Consider the following 18741-nt stretch of genomic DNA (forward strand, 5'->3'; position numbering starts at 1 on the left):
AGGTATAATTCACATATGATAAAATTGCATCCTTTTAAAGTACACCACTCAGTGGTTTTCAGTATATTCACAGAGTTGTGCAATGATCACCACAATTAATTTTGGAACATTTTTATCCTTTCCCCACCCCCCAAAGAAACCCTCATACCCGCTGGCAGTCACTCCCTCTTTCCCCTAACTCCCCTGGCCCTAGGAAAATACTAACCTACCTTCTCTCTCTACGGATTTTGTCTATTCTGGACAATTCATGTAAATGAGATAAGACAATATGTAGTCCTCTGTGCCTGGCTTCTTTCGCTTAGCATCATGTTTCCAAGGATCACCCTCTTGGAACGTGGATCAGTACTTCATTCTTTTTTATTGCCAAATAATATTCCACTGTAATGACATACTACCCTTGTTTTATCCACTCATCAGTGGATGGACATTTGGGCTGTTGCCTCTTTTTGGCTGTTACAAATAATGTTGCTATAAACATTCGTATGCATGTTTTTGGCTGGTGGACATAAATATTTATCATCAATTTCTCCCAGCCTTTTGGATGAGGGTGTGCCTGAGACAAAGTCAGTGAAGGTGGCCACAAAGCCTCTCCATTTGCTGATGTCACACTGGTGGATCCTTCAAGGAGAGGAAGATAGGAGAGCTGGCTGCTCCGGAGGACATTCAGCCTGATAAACGAGCTGCGGACTTTGTGCCAGGCACTGAGGTGTGTGCTGGGGTTGTAACCTCCCCCCTCCTTCTCAACACTCCTTTCTTAGCACCTACTCTCTGCCAGACTGTGAGGTCCCCTGAGGGTCTTAGCCTCGTTGGAGAGGCAGAGCCTGAATTCACGACAGTAAGCGCCCTGGTGACTAACAGTTCCTGTCCTGGAACAACTGTAGCCCAGGAGAGGGGCGCCCAGCCCAGTGCCGTGCCATCAGGGAAAGTCTCTTGGAGGAGGTGACTTTTGTTCTTCCCACATTATACTATATACATTTCTAAACATACAGAGGCCTTCCATGCTCGTCACCCGGGTTTAACGACTGTTGACATCTTGCCAGGATTTTTTCCAATTTTTTTCTGAATGCTTTTAAAGTAAATTTCAGACATTGTGGCAGTTCACCTCTATATACTTCAATGCACATTTGAAAACGAGGACACTTTCCTGTGCACAATACCTTTATCACATCAAACATGACATAATAGGGACTTCCCTGGTGGCGCAGTGGTTATGAATCCACCTACCAATGCAGGGGACTACGGGTTCGAGCCCTGGTCCGGGAAGATCCCCCACATGCTGTGGAGCAACTAAGCCCGTGTGCCACAACTACTGAGCCTGCGCTCTGGAGCCTGTGTGCCACAACTACTGAAGCTTACGCACCTAGAGCCGGTGCTCTGCCACAAGAGAAGCCACTGCAATGAGAAGCCCGTGCACCGCAACAAAGAGTAGCCCCCGCTCGCCGCAACTAGAAAAAGCCCACGCACAGCAACGAAGACCCAACGCAGCCAAAAAAAAAAGACATAATATTTCTTTAGTATTATTAATACCCAGTTCATATTCAAATTTTCCTCATTATTTTGAAAACAGGGAATTACCTGGCAGTCCGGTGGTTAGGACTTGGCGCTCCCACTGCAGGGGGCCTGGGTTCAATCCCTGGTCAGGGAACTAAGATCCCTCAAGCTGCGCGGTGCGGCAAAAAGAACCCAAAACATTATTTACAGTTGCTTTGTTTAAAAGAGGATCTAATTAGGGTGGGGATCCCCCTTAATCTGTGACATGAAGGGAGGGTGAGAAGGCTCTGTGGGCAGAGGCAGATCCCAGGCAAAGCCTAGGGGGAGTCTGACATGTGTAGAGTGTAGGGCAGGGAAGAAAGGGACTGCTGGTTCTTGGGGTGGGTGATCCCCCAAAGCTGACGTCCTGCTGTGCCCTCAGGGCAGGAAGGCCTTGAGAGCTTCCTTCAGCCAGGTGATAAGTCAGTCCATCCATCTGCTGTTTGGAAACTTCCCCCTGATGACTGATTCCTCTCCTGTCACTTCTTCCCAAGACGGGAGACCATCCTTCCTCAGGCACCTGAGATGGTGGTACTTCCTGGCTGAGTGACAGCCCGGGAGGCTGCTCTCACTGCCCCAGGGCCCCATAGTCCAACCCTCTCAAGCCCAGGATGGGCGGCTGTGGCACCGCTGGGTGACTCTACCTGGTTCTGATTGCCGGGTTGATCATCAGAGAAGGAAATAGTTGTCGTCTCTGTTCTGAGCCCTGTCCTTTGAGAACAGCTCCTGATGTGAGCTGGGAAGTGACCTTTTGAAGTCAGACCCCATTCCTCTGTCTGAGATATTGCTTCCTTCTCTGTGGTGGAGTTTCCAACGGAAGCCGCTCTTCAGCCTGAGCCTTGCTGGCCTTGAGTTCACATGACAAAACCTATGAGCCCTCTTGCTATTGCCAGAAGAGCATTTAAACTCAGACAGCAGAGATGGATGGGGTGGAGGCAGGGGGTGGCTGGCCGTCCAGGACCAGCCCCAGCACAGCACTGTGAAGCCGAGGTGTTGGGGTGCGGAGTGGGAGGGGTCTTCCTAACTCATCAGTAGAGCATCTTTTCAGGCAGTGATTAGTTCAGGCCTTACCTTTCCAGAAACGTCTTTAGCCACTTACTTCACCAAGCTCACTGATCAAGCCCTCAAGAGTCAGATAAAGAATTAAGGAGGCCAGTTATATTCATCACCTACTTATTCATTCATTCAATTCATGTTTATTAACACATTCTCTTTGCCAGGCATTGTTCTGGGGGCTGGGCATCCAGTGGTGAAAGACACAAAGTTCCCACCCTTGCAGCGTTGATGTCCAGCAAATTCACTTGCAGTTTTTTTTTGGGGGGGGGGGTGTGCGGGCCTCTCACTGTTGTGGCCTCTCCTGTTGCGGTGCACAGGCTCTGGACGCGCAGGCTCAGCGGCCGTGGCTCACGGGCCCAGCCGCTCCGCAGCATGTGGGATCTTCCTGGACCAGGGCACGAACCCGTGTCCTCTGCATCGGCAGGTGGACTCTCAACCACTGCGCCACCAGGGAAGCCCTCACTTGCAGTTTAATTGGCTTCAGTCAAGAAATAGAACAGCCAGAGCACTGAGCACCCATGTCAGCTGACCATCGTGGATAGGGTCAAAACAATGATGTGGTCCATGGAGCTTAATGACCGATTTTGGTCCCTGGACCGCCAGAAACTTCTTGAGGTTCTGCAGCAGTGCCCACTTCAGAAAACCCTGTTCTGTATCATCACATACTGGCCACAAGGCTTTGAGACATAACCGCTGTCACCACAATTGGCCTGGTTTGTTCCTAAAACCCCTCAACCCCCACTATGCATCCTTCCCCAGGGAGCATCACTTCTATAGATGACGCAGCTAATCCCAGTTCCGGGTGTTCCACCTGGATTCACTCTGGGAGGGAGGGTACGTAGGGGATTGGTTTGAACCTGGTATTTTAACTACACCTCATAGGTTCTTTTTCAAGATTTAAAGATTGTATCTTTTTAAAAGTATTCTTATTTATTTATTTATACATTTATTTATTTATTTTTGGCTGCGTTGGGTCTTTGTTGTTGCGCGCGGGCTTTCTCTAGTTGCGGTGAGCGGGGCTACTCTGTTGCAGTGTGTGGCCTCCTCATAGCGGTGGCTTGTCTTTGTTGCAGAGCACAGGCTCTAGGCACGCAGTCTTCAATAGTTGCGGCACACGGGGGCTCATTAGTTGTGGCTTGTGAGCTCTAGAGCCCAGGTTCAGTAGTTGTGGTGCACGTGCTTAGTTGCTCTGCAGCATGTGGGATCTTCCCGGACCAGGGCTTGGACCCGTGTCCCCTGCATTAGCAGGCGGATTCTTAACCACTGTACCACAAGGAAAGCCCTATTTTATTTTATCTTATTTTATTTTATCTTACTTTCAGCTGCCCCGCAAGGCATGCGGGATCTTAGTTCCCCGACCAGGGATTGAACCATCCCTGCACCCCCTGCAGTGGAAGAGCAGAGTCTTAACCACTGGACCACCAGGAAAGTGCTTCACCCATCATTTTAAATCTAAAAAGCAAAATGTTCTGTGTTATGGACACGGGTGTTTTTGGACACTGTCCCCTGGGGGAGGTCATGTCATCAAAAGGAAATAGTTATACCTCTTCTCACTTTGCACTCACACCCCTCTGTGGTTTTACTCAAATCCCTTCTGCCCTCCTGCCCTCCCTGCTCTCACTCCTGTGGGGTGGCACCTTCTATCCACCCTCCTGCGTTCCTTCTCCAGGACAGACAGGACTCACCCGGCCAGTGCTCCCAGCAGCCAGGTTTGGGCTTGTCACACGGCACTCGGTTTGGGCAGCTGGTCCCCATGCAGGTAAACTCAAATGAGGAGATTGAGGAAAGACTGGGAACAGCATGGTGCCCCAGCCATAGGTCTTGTTTTCTCAGTCTTCAAGAGTCCTTAACATATGGAATCAAAAAAATAAAAAAACAAAAGCCAAACTCAGAGATACAGAGAACAGATTGGTGGTTGCCAGAGGTAAAGGTAGGGGTGGGTGAAATGGGTGAAGGGGTCAGAGGCACAAACTTCTAGTTGTAAAATACCTAAGTCCCAGGGATGTAATGTACAACACGGTGACTGTAGTTCATAATACTGTATTGTACATTTGAAAGTTACTAAGAGAATAGATTTTTTTTTTTTTTTTTTGCGGCACTCGGGCCTCTCACTGTTGTGGCCTCTCCCGTCGCGGAGCACAGGCTCCGGACGCGCAGGCTCAGCGGCCATGGCTCACGGGCCCAGCCGCTCCGCGGCACGTGGGATCTTCCCAGACCGGGGCACGAACCCGTGTCCCCTGCATCGGCAGGCGGACAAGAGAATAGATCTTAAAAGTTCTCATCACAGGAAGAAAAAATTTTCTAATAATGTGTGGTGATGGATGTTAACTAGACTTATTGTGGTGATCGTTTTGCGATATATACAAATATAGAATCGTTATGTTGTACACCTAAAACTAATATGTTATATGTCAATTATATCTAGATTTTAAATAAAGCAAGATGGGAATTCCCTGGCAGTCCAGTGGTTAGGACTCTGCACTCCCACTGCTGAGGGCCCAGGTTCAATCCCTGGTTGGGAAACTAAGATCCCACAAGCTGCGAGGCGCAGACAAAAGAAAAGAAAAGGCAAGAAAAAAAATAATGAAATAGGTGCTTAGTAAATGTCAGATGTCTTCAGCTTTTACTATATGAGTAATTAGAAATATAAATTTTATTAAAAACCCTGGATATTCTTTTTTTTTAAGTCTTTAAGAAAAAGCAAAATTTAGCACTCCCTCTCCCCTTTTTCCCCCACTGACTTGGCCATAGAAACAGGAACTTCTAGCTATCCTTATATATTGCATGTGATTTAGGAAATAAAATCTTTTAAGGCAGGCTGAGTGCACTCCGTTAAACAAATAGCAAGACTGCAGAGTTTTATTAAGTTCAGTAGACGTTAGATGTAGTCTTTGCAGCCACCACCCTGCCCCCCCACCATATATAGGAAGGATTTTTGTACTTTTCTCCAGGCTTTGGAAACTCCATCCTAAGTATCCAGACTAGAGGGTTTCCACCTCTTTTTTTTTTTTTTTTTTTTTCCTGGTGCTGCTCTGTTCTTGCGATGGGACTTGTTACTTCGAAACTTCTGAGGCAGAGAAGGAAATGAGGTCGCCACACCACCGTGGAGCGAGACAAGAACTCCAGCTCATCCTGGCGGCTTCTAGTCTAAAAATATCCCAACTTGGCAGGCAGGAACTTTCTTCCTTCTTTCCTTCTGGTAGCAAGGCTGGAGGCAGAATTCTTTCTGAATTCTGCTGAATAGAGCACGTGTCTGTAAGAGCCAAGTGCAGAGAAGAGCTGAGAGGTGTTTCCCCGGGTCCAACAGGTCCAGGGAGGACCCTTCACTGTCTCTTACTGGACGTCACTCCTTCAGCAACGAGTGTTTACCGAGGGCCTGTGATGGGCCTGGTCTTGCAGAAGGAGGGAGAGACAAGATCCCAATCCAGCCCTCCTAGAGCTCACCGTCCAGGGGCAGAGGAGATGCTAATAATTACTTGAATCCCCCTTTGGATAAGTGTCGCAAAGGAGTTACTCAGGACCAGAGGGATCTAGGCCACTCTGATTTACAACCCAAGGCCAAAGGAAATGGGTTTCCAAGGTGACAGGACTCGATTTCATCTTTAGAGAAGGAAGAATCTGGGGAATTCCGTGGCAGACCAGTGGTTAGGACTTCGAGCTTTCACTGCCGAGGGTGCGGGTTTGATCCCTGGTCAGAGAACTAAGATCTTGCAAGCTATGTGGTACAGCCAAATAAAATAAAATAAAACAAAAAAAGAAAGAAGGAAAAGGAAGAGTCTGGTAAAAGTGAAGAGGTTTGAGAAGAAGGAGGTGGATGTTGATGAAAAAGGTTGGGATTTATCTCCAAAAAGGGAGAAAAGGCAAGGAGGTTCCATGTTGTTCCCTGGGCACTCTGTCAGCATAAACGTTAACCAGAATTATAGCAGATACATGAATGCTATAGCCAAGCTCTTGAAAAGGTCACTGAGATATCATCACAGCTTCAGGGGAGCCTTGAGTGATACCAGCTAGACCCGGCTGTCACGTCCACGGATTGCTGCCACCGTTGACACCACCCCCTGGAACTCCATCCACACGTGAGGGCCAAATCTTCTTATCAGGCATTTTATTTTGGGTTAATCAACTTTCCTCTGTTGCCCAAACAACATTTTAACAGCAGTAATGGAAACTGAGATAGGGGTTGGGAGGGGGTGAACACAGCAATCCTATCACTCTCCCGTATCAACATGTTAAGTTTGGGACATCCCTGGTGGCGCAGTGGTTAAGAATCTGCCTGCCAATGCAGGGGACCTGGGTTCAAGCCCTGGTCCAGGAAGATCCCACATGCCGTGGAGCAACTAAGCCCATGCGCCACAACTGCTGAGCCTGCGTGCCGCAACTACTGAAGCCCACACGCCTAGAGCCCGTGCTCCACAAGAGAAGCCACCACAATGAGAAGCCCATGCACCGCAATGAAGAGTAGCCCCTGCTCGCCGCAACTAGATAAAGCCCGCGCACAGCAATGAAGACCCAACACAGCCAGAAATAAATAAATTAATTAAAAAAGAAAAAAAAATGTTAGGTTTTCCATTTCCAGCTCTGTGTAAAAGACGAAGAGAACAGGCTTATGGAGACATTGTTTGGTGACATCCCACGGCCTGCCCTGGCCAGCTCCCCACTATGACATTTCCCGGCACCCATGGACACATCGAGGTCCTGCCTGAAGTCTGATCTGTTGGACAAGAAACAGGCCATCAGAAACGCGTGCAGTAACGAAGACCCACCACAGCCAAAAATAAAATAGATAAATTAATTAATTATAAAAAAAAAGAGTGGATATATGTATATGTATAACTGACTCACTTTGTGAGTAACACTGTGTTACTTTCTGCATGTTATAAATCAACTATACTCCAATAAAAATAATAATAAAAAAAACAATGAATTATCTGGGATTTCATCCTTTCCAGCTCACATCCAATCCAACTTCTCAAGAGTTCTCCTCTTCCTCTCCCAGCATCCTCTTTAAGCTGCTCCCCCAGTGTCTTCCACCTCCACTGCTCGCCTGAAACTGCTCTTGTCAAATCATTGATGACCTCCACTCTGCCAAGCCCAGGAGTCATTCCTCTGACCTACTTGACCCTTACTTAACCCTTTTCAAAGCATCTGTTGACCACTTCCCTACTCATCCAATCCTCGTTCCCTTAGTCTGGTCTCTCATATTCCCTCGAAGCCATGGTGGGATGGAGACAGCAAGCTTTGCCAACCAGGTCACATGTTTCTTTTTTTTAAAGTTTATTTATTTATTTATTTATTTATTTTTCGCTGCATTGGGTCTTCATTGTTGGGTCTTCGTTGCTGCGCCTGGGCTTTCTCTAGTTGCGGCGAGCGGGGGCTACTCTTCATTGTGGTGCGCGGGCTTCTCATTGCGGTGGCTTCTCTTGTTGCAGAGCTTGAGCTCTAGGCACGTGGGCTTCAGTAGTTGTGGCACATGGGCTCAGTAGTTGTGGCTCATGGGCTTAGTTGCTCCACAGTATGTGGGATCTTCCCAGACCAGGGCTCGAACCCATGTCCCCTGCATTGGCAGGCGATTCTTAACCACTGCGCCACCAGGGAAGCCCCCTCCACTCTTTTTTAGATTCTTTTTCTATATAGGTCAGTACAGAGTATCGATTTCCCCGTACCGTACAGTAGGTCCTTGTTAGTTATCTATTTTATATATAGTCATGTGTATATGTTAATCCCAATCTCCCAATTTATCCCTCCCCCTGCCCCAACTCATTGTTCTGGATGTTCTTGACTCCAGCAAGTGACTGGGTGGGCCATGGTGCCATTGACTATGATGGGGGTGGGCGGAGACCAAGAGCTCCTTTTGAGGACTTTTTTTTTTTTACATCTTTATTGGAGTATAATTGCTTTACAATGGTGTGTTAGTTTCTGCTTTATAACAAAGTGAATCAGTTATACATATACATAGGTTCCCATATCTCCCCCCTCTTGCGTCTCCCTCCCTCCCACCCTCCCTATCCCACCCCTCTAGGTGGTCACAAAGCACCGAGATGATCTCCCTGTGCTATGCGGCTGCTCCCCACTAGCTATGTGTTTTACGTTTGGTAGTGGATATATGTCCCTGCCTTTTGAGGACTGTTAACATGGGATGATGATCGGGCATTCACGAGAGACCAAGCAGGCAGTTGGGTAAGGCTGGAGAATAGCTAGAGCCCTGCGTGTTCTCCTCTTCTCTGAAATGTACGAAGACTATAGCACGAGCTGGGCCTGGGGATGTGACGTTCACCGTAACTTGCACAAAGCAGAGGAACGCGTTCGGCCCCGGACAGCAAGCTCCTGAATTTTGTGCACCTTTCCGAGCACCAGGAGACAGTAGATGTTCAATCAGTATTTTCCATCTGGATGGATGAATAACATCATGGTCCCTCCCAGTCTCCAGAAACTGGGTGACTTTCTAAAGCCCGGGACAGATGCCTTCACAGCTTAATGAGAGGCCTAATTATAACGATGATGCCAATGATAGAGGGATGACTTATAGTCAGGAAGGGGCAATTGCTCTTCTGAATAATTATTTAAATTGGTCACACTGTGATTGCTCAGAGGGCCGTGAGAGTCAAGGTAGGAGTAGGAGGGTGGGACAGGTGATTGGAAAAATGGGAGGGAGGCAATGCCAATTCCACCAGTAAGCAGGGTTTGTTTTGGACCTCAGGCTAACATCTTGATTTCTCCAGCCCTTTTAAGTTTTTATTTTTTTTATGGCAGTGATAGAGATCTACCACCCCAAATAGCTGTAAGCACTGCTAATGAAATCACGGAGCCTCTGTGGCAAACCAGGGAACCTAGTAAACCAGAAGTTGAGTGCTAGTTCTCAGAAGCAGAGACTTGGTGTCTATTTGAGGAGACTTAGTGGGGCCCTGGATACCGTGAAAGAGGTCAGTCATTTTCTAGCCCAAGGCAATGGTAGGACTTGGCCTTTGAGGAAGGGTCAATGGAAAGTGATGTCCGTGTTTGCTCCATTCTTTGCCAGTGTGCTCCAGGGACCTGATAGGAGAGTTTCCAGTTTCCTCTGGCTGAATTGAGCCGGTGCTGCCTGTAAGGTGAAGGGCCTGTGCTAATCTCTTCTTGGCAAGTTATACATCCCCATGATTGAAATCACCAGGAGAGCATCGTGAGGGCCCGGGGTATGTGTGTGCCACAGAAAGAAAGAAGGAGGAGCCAGCGTGGGGGTGACGGACAGCGATGCTACTGACACTGGAGTCTTCCTACGAGAGTAAAGTGAGGCTGTGCGGCAGGCAGCCAGGTGGGCAGCCACAGAACAACAGAGAGACAGCGACTCGCAGTGGGTAAGGTGTGGAATGGCCTGACCTCTGTGATTTTATGGACGAGGCAATGGAAGCCCAACAAGGGTTGTCCGTGTCTTCCCCAGACATTTCTCAAGAGCCAGTTACGTGCCAGAGGCTGGGCCCGTGTTTTGGTTACATATTGCTGCACAGGACATCACCCCAAAACCCAGAGGCTTAGAACAACAGTCATTTTATTCTCCCATTTCTGTGGGTTGACTGGGCACAGCTGTGTGGTTCTTTGCCCCGTAGGATGATGGCTGAGGCTGTGGTCATCTGGGGTGAGACTCAGCTGGACCTTCTGAGAGGCTTATTCACAGTGATAGCAGTTGGTGCTTGGAGAGTAGCTGGGCATTTCATCCGGCGTCCCTCAGTTCTTTTCTTCTCCTTCTCCTCCTCTTCCCCCTCCCCCCCCCCCCCCCCCCCCCCCCGCTTCTTCTTCTTTTTTTCTGTTCTCTTCTTTCTGGCTTCTCCAAGTGACTTGGTCTTCTCAAAGCAGGTGACTGACTTCCAAGAGCCAGGAAGTGGAAGCTGTCAGTCCTCTCAGTCTTCTTAAGGCCTGAGCTCAGAAGTCTCAGAATCCCAATTCTGCTGCATTCCGTGGGTCAAATTCAGTCCTAGAGTGTATTGGTTATCTACGCTGCATAACAAATAATCCCGAAACTTAGTGGTTTAAAATGATGATAAATATTCCTCTCTCACAGCTTCTGGATTAGTCAGGAATCATGCAGAAGCTTTGTGGGATGTTCTGGCTTGGGTCATCACATGAGATTGCAGTCAAAATGTCATCCGGAGCTGTACTCATCTGAAGGCTTGATTGGGCCTGGAGGGCTCAGCTCCAAGGTGGCTCAGTCATATAGTTGGAAAACTGGGGCTTTCTGTTAGCAGGAGGACTCAGTTCTTCTGTACACAGGCCTCTCCACAGGCTGCTTGAGTATCCTCATTATACTGATGATGATCTGAGTATCCTCAGATGTCAGACCTCATCACTTCTGCCATACACTTTTTATCACACAAACAAGCCCTGGTTCACAGTGGGAGGAGACTATGAAAGGGCATGAACGACCAGGAAGTGAGGATCACTGGGACCATCTTGGAGGCTGGCTATCATACGAGGGCAGCCCAAGATTCCAGGAAGTGGAGGAATAAACTCTACCTCTGGATGGTGGGAATGACCAAGAAGAATTTGTAGCCATCTTTAGTCCACCAAATCCAGGCTCTAGGGGTTTAGTCAGAAGGGCTTTGTGCTCATAGAACTTACAATCTAGACCATGGTTTAGGTCCTATAGTCTAGGACCACACAGAAAACTAGTGGCAGAGAGTGGATGTGTCTGTCATCTTCATTATACAGATGACAAACCTGAGGCTCAGAAAAGACCAATCATAGCCCAAAGTCATAGAGTGAATAAGTGGCAGAGCTGAGATTAGTACTCAGACTCTTCTGACCCCAAGCCAAGCCCTTCTTTCCCTTATCCTGTACTGCTACTCGTTATGTTACCATGTTAACTTTTAAATAAAGGATACAAAATTGTATCTAGTGTAAAATGACAGCTATGTAAAACAAACTATGCTTTAAAAAAGAACAGGAGGAAATACAAACAAAATGTTGACAATTGTTAATAGGTGATAAGAAAATATGTGGGGTTTTTTTTCTTCCTTCTTCTAGGTTTCTGTGTTTTTTTCATACTCTACACTGAGCTTCTATCACTTTCATCATGGAAAAACCCAAACCATTTCCTGCTGTGGTGGATCACACAGGCACAGTGGGAGAGAGGGGTGCTGGGGGGTTGACGGGTAGGGAAGGAGCCCTCCACCTGTGGATTTTGGTTCCTCCTCTGCTGTGTGGCAGTCATTGTGCTTCTGGTTCTTCTGAAAGGCAGCGGCTGTTAATTAGCTCACCTGTGCAAACAGAGCTGGGGCCCCTCAGCTGAGCTGTGGGAAGAAGAACCTTCTTGGAAAGAAGAGCTGTGTTGCTTGCACTCCAGGAGCGTGGGGAGCAAAGGAAACTAGAGGGCTGATGTTCCCCCTTCCTGATGGGATATATCTATAATGCTGTTTTCTGGTCCAAGCTCAAGGTGACTGCCTCTCAAATAGGAGTTTTTGTACTGGGACAACATGAGAGAACATTTGATATTGATGTTTTCCTGGAAACTCCAAGATATGTAGTCACTGTAGATAAAAGCTATTCACTTGTTTTAAAGTATTAGACATTTTTGGTTGCCTGCAGCCATGTGATAGCTTCTTTCACTTCTATTTTTGAAGCTTAAGCATATCACCTGATTGTCTTCCTGTATGCATTACACTCCATGGCCAGGAATTTTCCCTAGAGTAAAAAAACAACAGCTTCCGTTAATTGGGCACCTATTATATAAAGATGCTATACTACGCATTTATGCATACACTTAATCTTTACAAAAACATATGATGTGGATATCTCCAATTTACAGATGAGGAAACAGGAGTTCAGGGAAGTTCAGTATCTTATCCAAAGTCACATGGCTCAGAAATGACAGAGGCAAAACCTGAACCCATGTCCAAATGACCCCAAAGTCACTAGACTAATGCTGCTTCCCTAAAGAGAACATTATAACAATATTAAAAGACATTTGAAATCTTATATCCCTAAAGCCAAACTTAAGATGGCAGGTGTTTTTGGACAGTGCAACGTTCCTCTTTTTGAAAATGGACTTTGTATCAGAAACCTCTGGGTCCCACTGGAGATCTTCAGCCACTGCTGGAGTGGTCAGTTCTGTGACTGCTCCTACCAGCTTCCAGCAGGTACAGTCTGACAGTTTCTTGCCTCTGGCTCACAGCCGGTACCTCACACCCCACCCAGGGCATCTCAGTTGATGCCCACTCAGTGCCAGGCCAGTGCATCCTGGAAGCAGGGTGCAGGCCCCCGTGCAGAGCTTTTCACCAATGGGGGCAGAAACCATTGGATAAAAGTCTCCCTCTCTCTCCCCCATCCTAGAAGGTGGGTCCTGAGATGTTTTTCTTAGGGCTTCTCAGTCTCTCCAAATCGAGCAGCCTGCAACATGGTCACCCCAATAACGCATTATCAAACGCCTCTGCCTCTATCCTTGCTGTGGTTCCTGAGCCTCAGGTATGCTCCCTGGGCTCACATTCCCTAGCAATGTATTCACGTGTGAGCTTTGTCTCAAGTTCTGCATTTGGGGAACCCTGGCCAAAACAGATTCAAACATTTTCTTTGCCTAAGCTCTCACCCAAATACAGACCATCTTTGTCTTCTGAATCGCATAGGTGCTGAGGACTGTAACCACGTGGACATGGCTAAGGCTAGCAATTTCACGCTTTTCATCTCTAATTCTGTTTAACCACCTGATTGGGAGTGGACATTTCCCACTGACTTCTAGCTACTCTATATCAGGGTATGTAAATCATGTTTTCAAGATTAAAACAAACAAACAACCTTCCCGCATGTTTAGGTGGATGTATACGTCATTAAAAGGCCAGCTGAGGGAGTTTCCTGGTGGTCTAGTGGTTAGGATTCCAGGCTTTCACTGCTGTGGCCTGGGTTCAATCCCTGGTTGGGGAGCTGAGATTCCACAAGCCGAGTGGCCAAAAAAAAGGCCAGCTGAGCCCTCCCACTTCTGCTACTTAAGGAGACATGGTGCAGGGCTGGGGCCAGGACCTGTTGGCTACACTGCTGACCCTCCATCCCTGGAGTTAAAATTGTGCTCCAGGGTGATTCTGGGCAAGCCAGAGATTGAATCTCCTGTGCCGAAGTGGAGTAGAGGGCCTGGTGGCTGGAAGGCAGCGAGGATGGCGGGTGATGTCAAGGTTAGAGGGAAAGTGAGGGAGTGACTGCTGGACAGTGGATTCATTCTCTGCGTGGAGAGCACCAGGAGCGCCCTGAGAGGCAAGGCAGAGAGTCAGCAGGGAAAGGGAGGCTAATGTCAGTCTTTCTTCCTAGAAGTTCACTCTGGCTCTGCTCCACATCAATTAGAAGCCACCATTCTGCCAGTGGCCCTCCCTCGGAATGACAGAGCTTTGAGACATTTATATTTAATAACCTCGGGTCTCACATGCTAATTAGCAAAGTAAATAACCAACATCAGCTGGCTGTTGGCTGCTCCCTGATGGCCAGGAATTATTCACAGGTGTATCAACCCACTGGGTGAGGCATTTCTTTTTTTTTTTTATAAATTTATTTATTTTTGGCTGTGTTGGGTCTTCGTTTCTGCGCAAGGGCTTTCTCTAGTTGCGGCGAGCGGGGGCCACTCTTCATCGCGGTGCGCGGGCCTCTCACTGTCGCGGCCTCTCTTGTTGCGGAGCACAGGCTCCAGACGCACAGGCTCAGTAGTTGTGGCTCACGGGCCTAGTTGCTCCGCGGCATGTGGGATCTTCCCAGACCAGGGCTCGAACCCGTGTCCCCTGCATTGGCAGGCAGATTCTCAACCACTGCACCACCACGGAAGCCCCGGGTGAGGCATTTCTAAAGCCCTGGAAGACTTCCCTCCAGTATCCCTTCCCACAAATGCTCATGTCTCCATGACGCTGGTGGGAGTCCCTCTGTTCATTAACAGGTTTTTGTTTTGGCCATGCTGTGTGGCTTATGGGATCTTAGTTCCCTGACCAGGGATTAAACCCAGGCCCTGGCAGTGAAAGCGCTGAATCCTAACCACTGGACCGCCAGGGAATTCCCAGGTTTTTATTTTAGAAGGAAAGCCATACGAGAGAAGGATGCTCTTCCCAGCTCCGTCATCTCAGAGAGTCAGCCCAGTGATGCAGAGTGAACAGAAAGCACTGGAGGCCACACGGCCTCAGATCATTCTCTATAAGGAACCAGAGGAGGGAAAATCCAGGAGTCAAGTGTCTTTAGAAACTCCAGCTGTATGGCCGCACTTGACCTTGTCATCACTCAGAATAGTTCGTCTGTGAAAACCTCGCCTAACCCATCCCACTCCAAATCGACACAAAGTCCGGTTCTTCCCATCTCTCCTGCCCCACAGATTTCCTCTGGGGCAGCTTCCCACCCCCTTGGATTTCCTTCTATCTCCATCCAACTTAGAACACGTGATCCATCACTTCAACCCCCCTGTTGTCAGTAACCTGCACTGTTTTGTATTTCTCCTGTTCCTGACCCTGTAAATTCTTGACTCTAGATTCTCCATACCTGAGCCCGGCTGCTGAGCCCCACATAACCATCCATCCAACTCCGACCCTGGGAATGCCTCAAATGCCTGGGCCCTCAGGGCTGCCCAGAATTCTCCCTCTCCATCTGGCAGCTCCCTCCTTCATGCCTCTCAGTGGCTTTTCCAGTTCTTCACTGTTTCCCTCAAAGCCCCTGTTACTACCTCCCACCCACTCTCAAGAGATGACTTCGCCTCTCACTTTAGAGCTAAAATAGTAGAAGCCAGCAAGCAGGAATTTCCTTAACTTCCTGCCCTCCATCTATGAATGAATCTGCACCCACACCCATTCTTGTCTGCAACCAGCTGAAGTGGAAGAGCAAACCCTCTTCCTCCCCAGGGGCAGCTCCCCGGTCCCCGTGGGCTTCCTGGTGACCCTGTCCTCTCCTGCCCGGCCTCTTCATTCTGGTGTCTTAGCTCTTCTCCTCAGCCCAACTCTAGGGAGACGCTGCATCTCCAGCCCCACCTACACTGCTTTTGTCAATGGCCTCAGTAACCTTCTAATTTCCAAATCCCAAGGTGCACTCTTCAGATCTCTCCCAACTTGACCCTTCTAAGGCATATGTTGCTCCCTCCATCTCCAATCTCTTCTCCTTGGTGACAACATACTTACTTGTTATTTTTTGTTTGTTTGTTTTTTTTAAATCACCTCTCTGGTTTCTCCTCTTTTTTTTTTTAAGTAGATGTATTTTATTTTATTTATTTATTTACTTATTGCCTGTGTTGGGTCTTTGTTGCAGTGCGTGGGCTTCTCATTGCGGTGGCTTCTCTTGTTGCAAAGCACAGGCTCTAGGCGTGTGGGTTTCAGTCATTGTGGCACGCGGGCCCAGTAGTTGTGGCTCACAGGCTCTAGACCGCAGGCTCAGTAGTTGTGGTACTCGGGCTTAGTTGCTCTACAGCATGTGGGACCTTCTGGGACCAGGGCTCGAACCACTGTGCCACAAGGGAAGCCCTGGTTTCTCTTCTTAGTAGCCTTCATCTGGTCACCCCTAAAACACTATGGGGTTCCCCAGCAATTATAAATGCCTATTCTGTGTGCCATAGCTCTTGTGCTTAACTTTGCGGAAGCCTATAATGGTCTATCAATTTGTCAGTCTTTCTCTGCTAGATCTAGTGCTAAAAGGCCATCTTTATGCACTTTTTTTTTTTTCAAATACTGTCTTCATTTCCATCCCCAGTACTCAGCACACCACCTGGTACTTACTGAGCTCTCAGCGATTGCTCGTTAAAGGAGCAGCTTGTGGCACAATGGGCCCCTAACCCTTTTTTTTTAGATGTATGAGTGGATCAACTTTTTGTTTTTGTGTATTTCATAACCATTTCTCCTGCCAAGAGTGCAATGCAATGCCAAAAAATTGAAGCAGGGACTTCCCTGGTGGTACAGTGGTAAAGACTCCATGTTCCCAGCGCAGGGGGCACAAGTTTGATCCCCGGTCGGGGAACTAAGATCCCACATGCTGGGTGGTGTGGCCGAAAAAAAAAAAATGGAAGTAAAAAATCGTACAGCCTTTTTTTTTTTTTTTCCAGTATAAGTTTCATGAGAAAATAAGAATTAACTTGAAATGACATGATTGGGAATAATCAAGTATACTGGAACCTGTAGGCTTAAGCTGGAGCCTGGGTTGAGAGAGAGACTTGGGTGATGGTTGCGGGGGAGAGAGGCAGATGCCAGAGTAATAACTTGGGTTTGAATTTCTATGACTTCTATGGGTAGAAAAGATTTAGTTCACTTTGTACATATTGTACCTATAGATCAGCTATTTGGGGGAGAAAGTAAGGAATCTTGTTTGATATCTAAATTTAGCATCACAATCCCCGGCCTTTGTCATTGGTCACTATACTGAGTCACAGACTCCAAGCTCTAAAATCACTCTTTTCATTTGTAAGTTCAAAGTACATATGTATTTATGTATATTTATTTGATTTGGTTTTCATGCCAGCCCCAGGAGGCAGAATTTGTTATTATCCCATTTTATAGACAAGCACTCAGAGGCTCAAAGGGATTTAATGATATGTCTTGTTCAAGATCAAGCAGGTGGTAAGTTAGAGCAATGGAACTTAAACTCCAAGGCAGTGCTGCTATATTGAGCTGTCTTTTGGTGAAGATCGCTTCTTTTGCCTTTTGAAGTTAGCCATCCTGTTTCCGGCAGCAAGGACGGGCATTTAGGCAGGCACTGGAGCAGGCAGGTAGGAGGTCATGAATGCGGCTCTCTCTTGAGCTAGTCTTGTGATCTTGGACACATTACCAATCCTCCATGAGCTTCAGCTTCTGCATCCGTAAAATGGAGAAAATAATAACCATACCTACCACACAGGGTTCTTGTAAGGTTTCAATGAATTAATATGTGCAAAGATCTTGACGAAGTGTCTTGCCCAGAGAAACCTCTTAAAGGTAGGACGTGTTAATATTATTATGTTATTATATGTTTATTTTTCAAAGCATCCAAATTCCTCACTTTTCAGAAAGAAAGTCTTCTTCTAAGGGTTCGTGCTAGATCTTATTGGCCTCCAGGTAAGGTTGACACTGTATTAATTAATCTAATATTTATGTAGGGCTTGGCCCAGGCAAGGAGGGTTGGGGGGCACTCTGAGATGCACACTGCCAGCTTCCGGGGACCCTTGTGGTGGTGCAGCTCCAGGCACCCCACTTCACTCCCCATCCCACCCCCAGCCCAGGTGGAGGTTTTAAGAGGTGGCCGAGACAAGCTTTGGGCTGTTTCTCTAGTGCTAACTGCCTTTGTTGCACATTTCCAGATATCCACGACCGGAACCCTCTCCATTTAAGACAAGAATTCTTCTTCCTTTGGGAAGGCCAAGTGAAGCAAATGGTGATCCCAGGCAGTGATATCTGCAACTCAGAGACTTAATCCTGATGAGGCTGATGAATGTGTGTGTCGAGCTGTTCCTGGCAAACACAGCACCTATCAGATATCACAGCAAAACAACAACAACGACAAAAACGGTTGTTCTTTGGAGTCTGTTTGCTCCTCGTAGGAGGGGTCTAGGTGGAAGGGGCTGACTTTCAAGTCGAGGCAGTGACTTCTGGGTCAGATGTGTGTCTGGGACACAGGGATGGGGACAGGAATGTATCTGGGAGGGTGGGCAGGGCTTGACGTCTTTGGAACCAAGCTCCAGAAGGGCAAGGCACCCTCCTGGGGTTATGACTGGGCCTGGTGATGGCAACGAGGAAGGGTGTGTTTGCCGTTGAAGTATTTAAGCATCGTCTCACCAGTCAGAAAACAAGACTGGCTTGTTGCTTCATGCCAGCCCAGGGCCCTTCAAACTCAGATCTCAGCATGACCCACTCAGGCAACTGTTCTGAGTTCCTTAGTAGGCGACGCCCAGCCCAACTAGCAAGTCTCCCAACCGTATTACTGATTTTGAGGATTAAAAAAAAAAAGTTTCTCTTTATTTTTGGCAGTTGAATTTGGATTTCATCACCATGATCGACTTGAAATCCGTGCCTGAGTGTGGCTCTTGTACCACCCACAGCAGAACCGCCTCAGTTTCCCCAGTCCCACTCCAGACACACGGAATGTCTATTAAATATGTTTAAAAAGATCCTCCAGGGTGAGGTTGAGAATGTGTCTCTGTAAGCCAATTTCTGGGACTGGACGGGAACAGATTTGCCTGACTGCCCTCCAAACCCAAACCTGAGTTAATTTGTCAAGCGG

This window comes from Leucopleurus acutus, assembly GCF_964270905.1.
Source record: "Leucopleurus acutus genome assembly, chromosome: 19".
Lineage (NCBI taxonomy): Eukaryota > Metazoa > Chordata > Mammalia > Artiodactyla > Delphinidae > Leucopleurus > Leucopleurus acutus.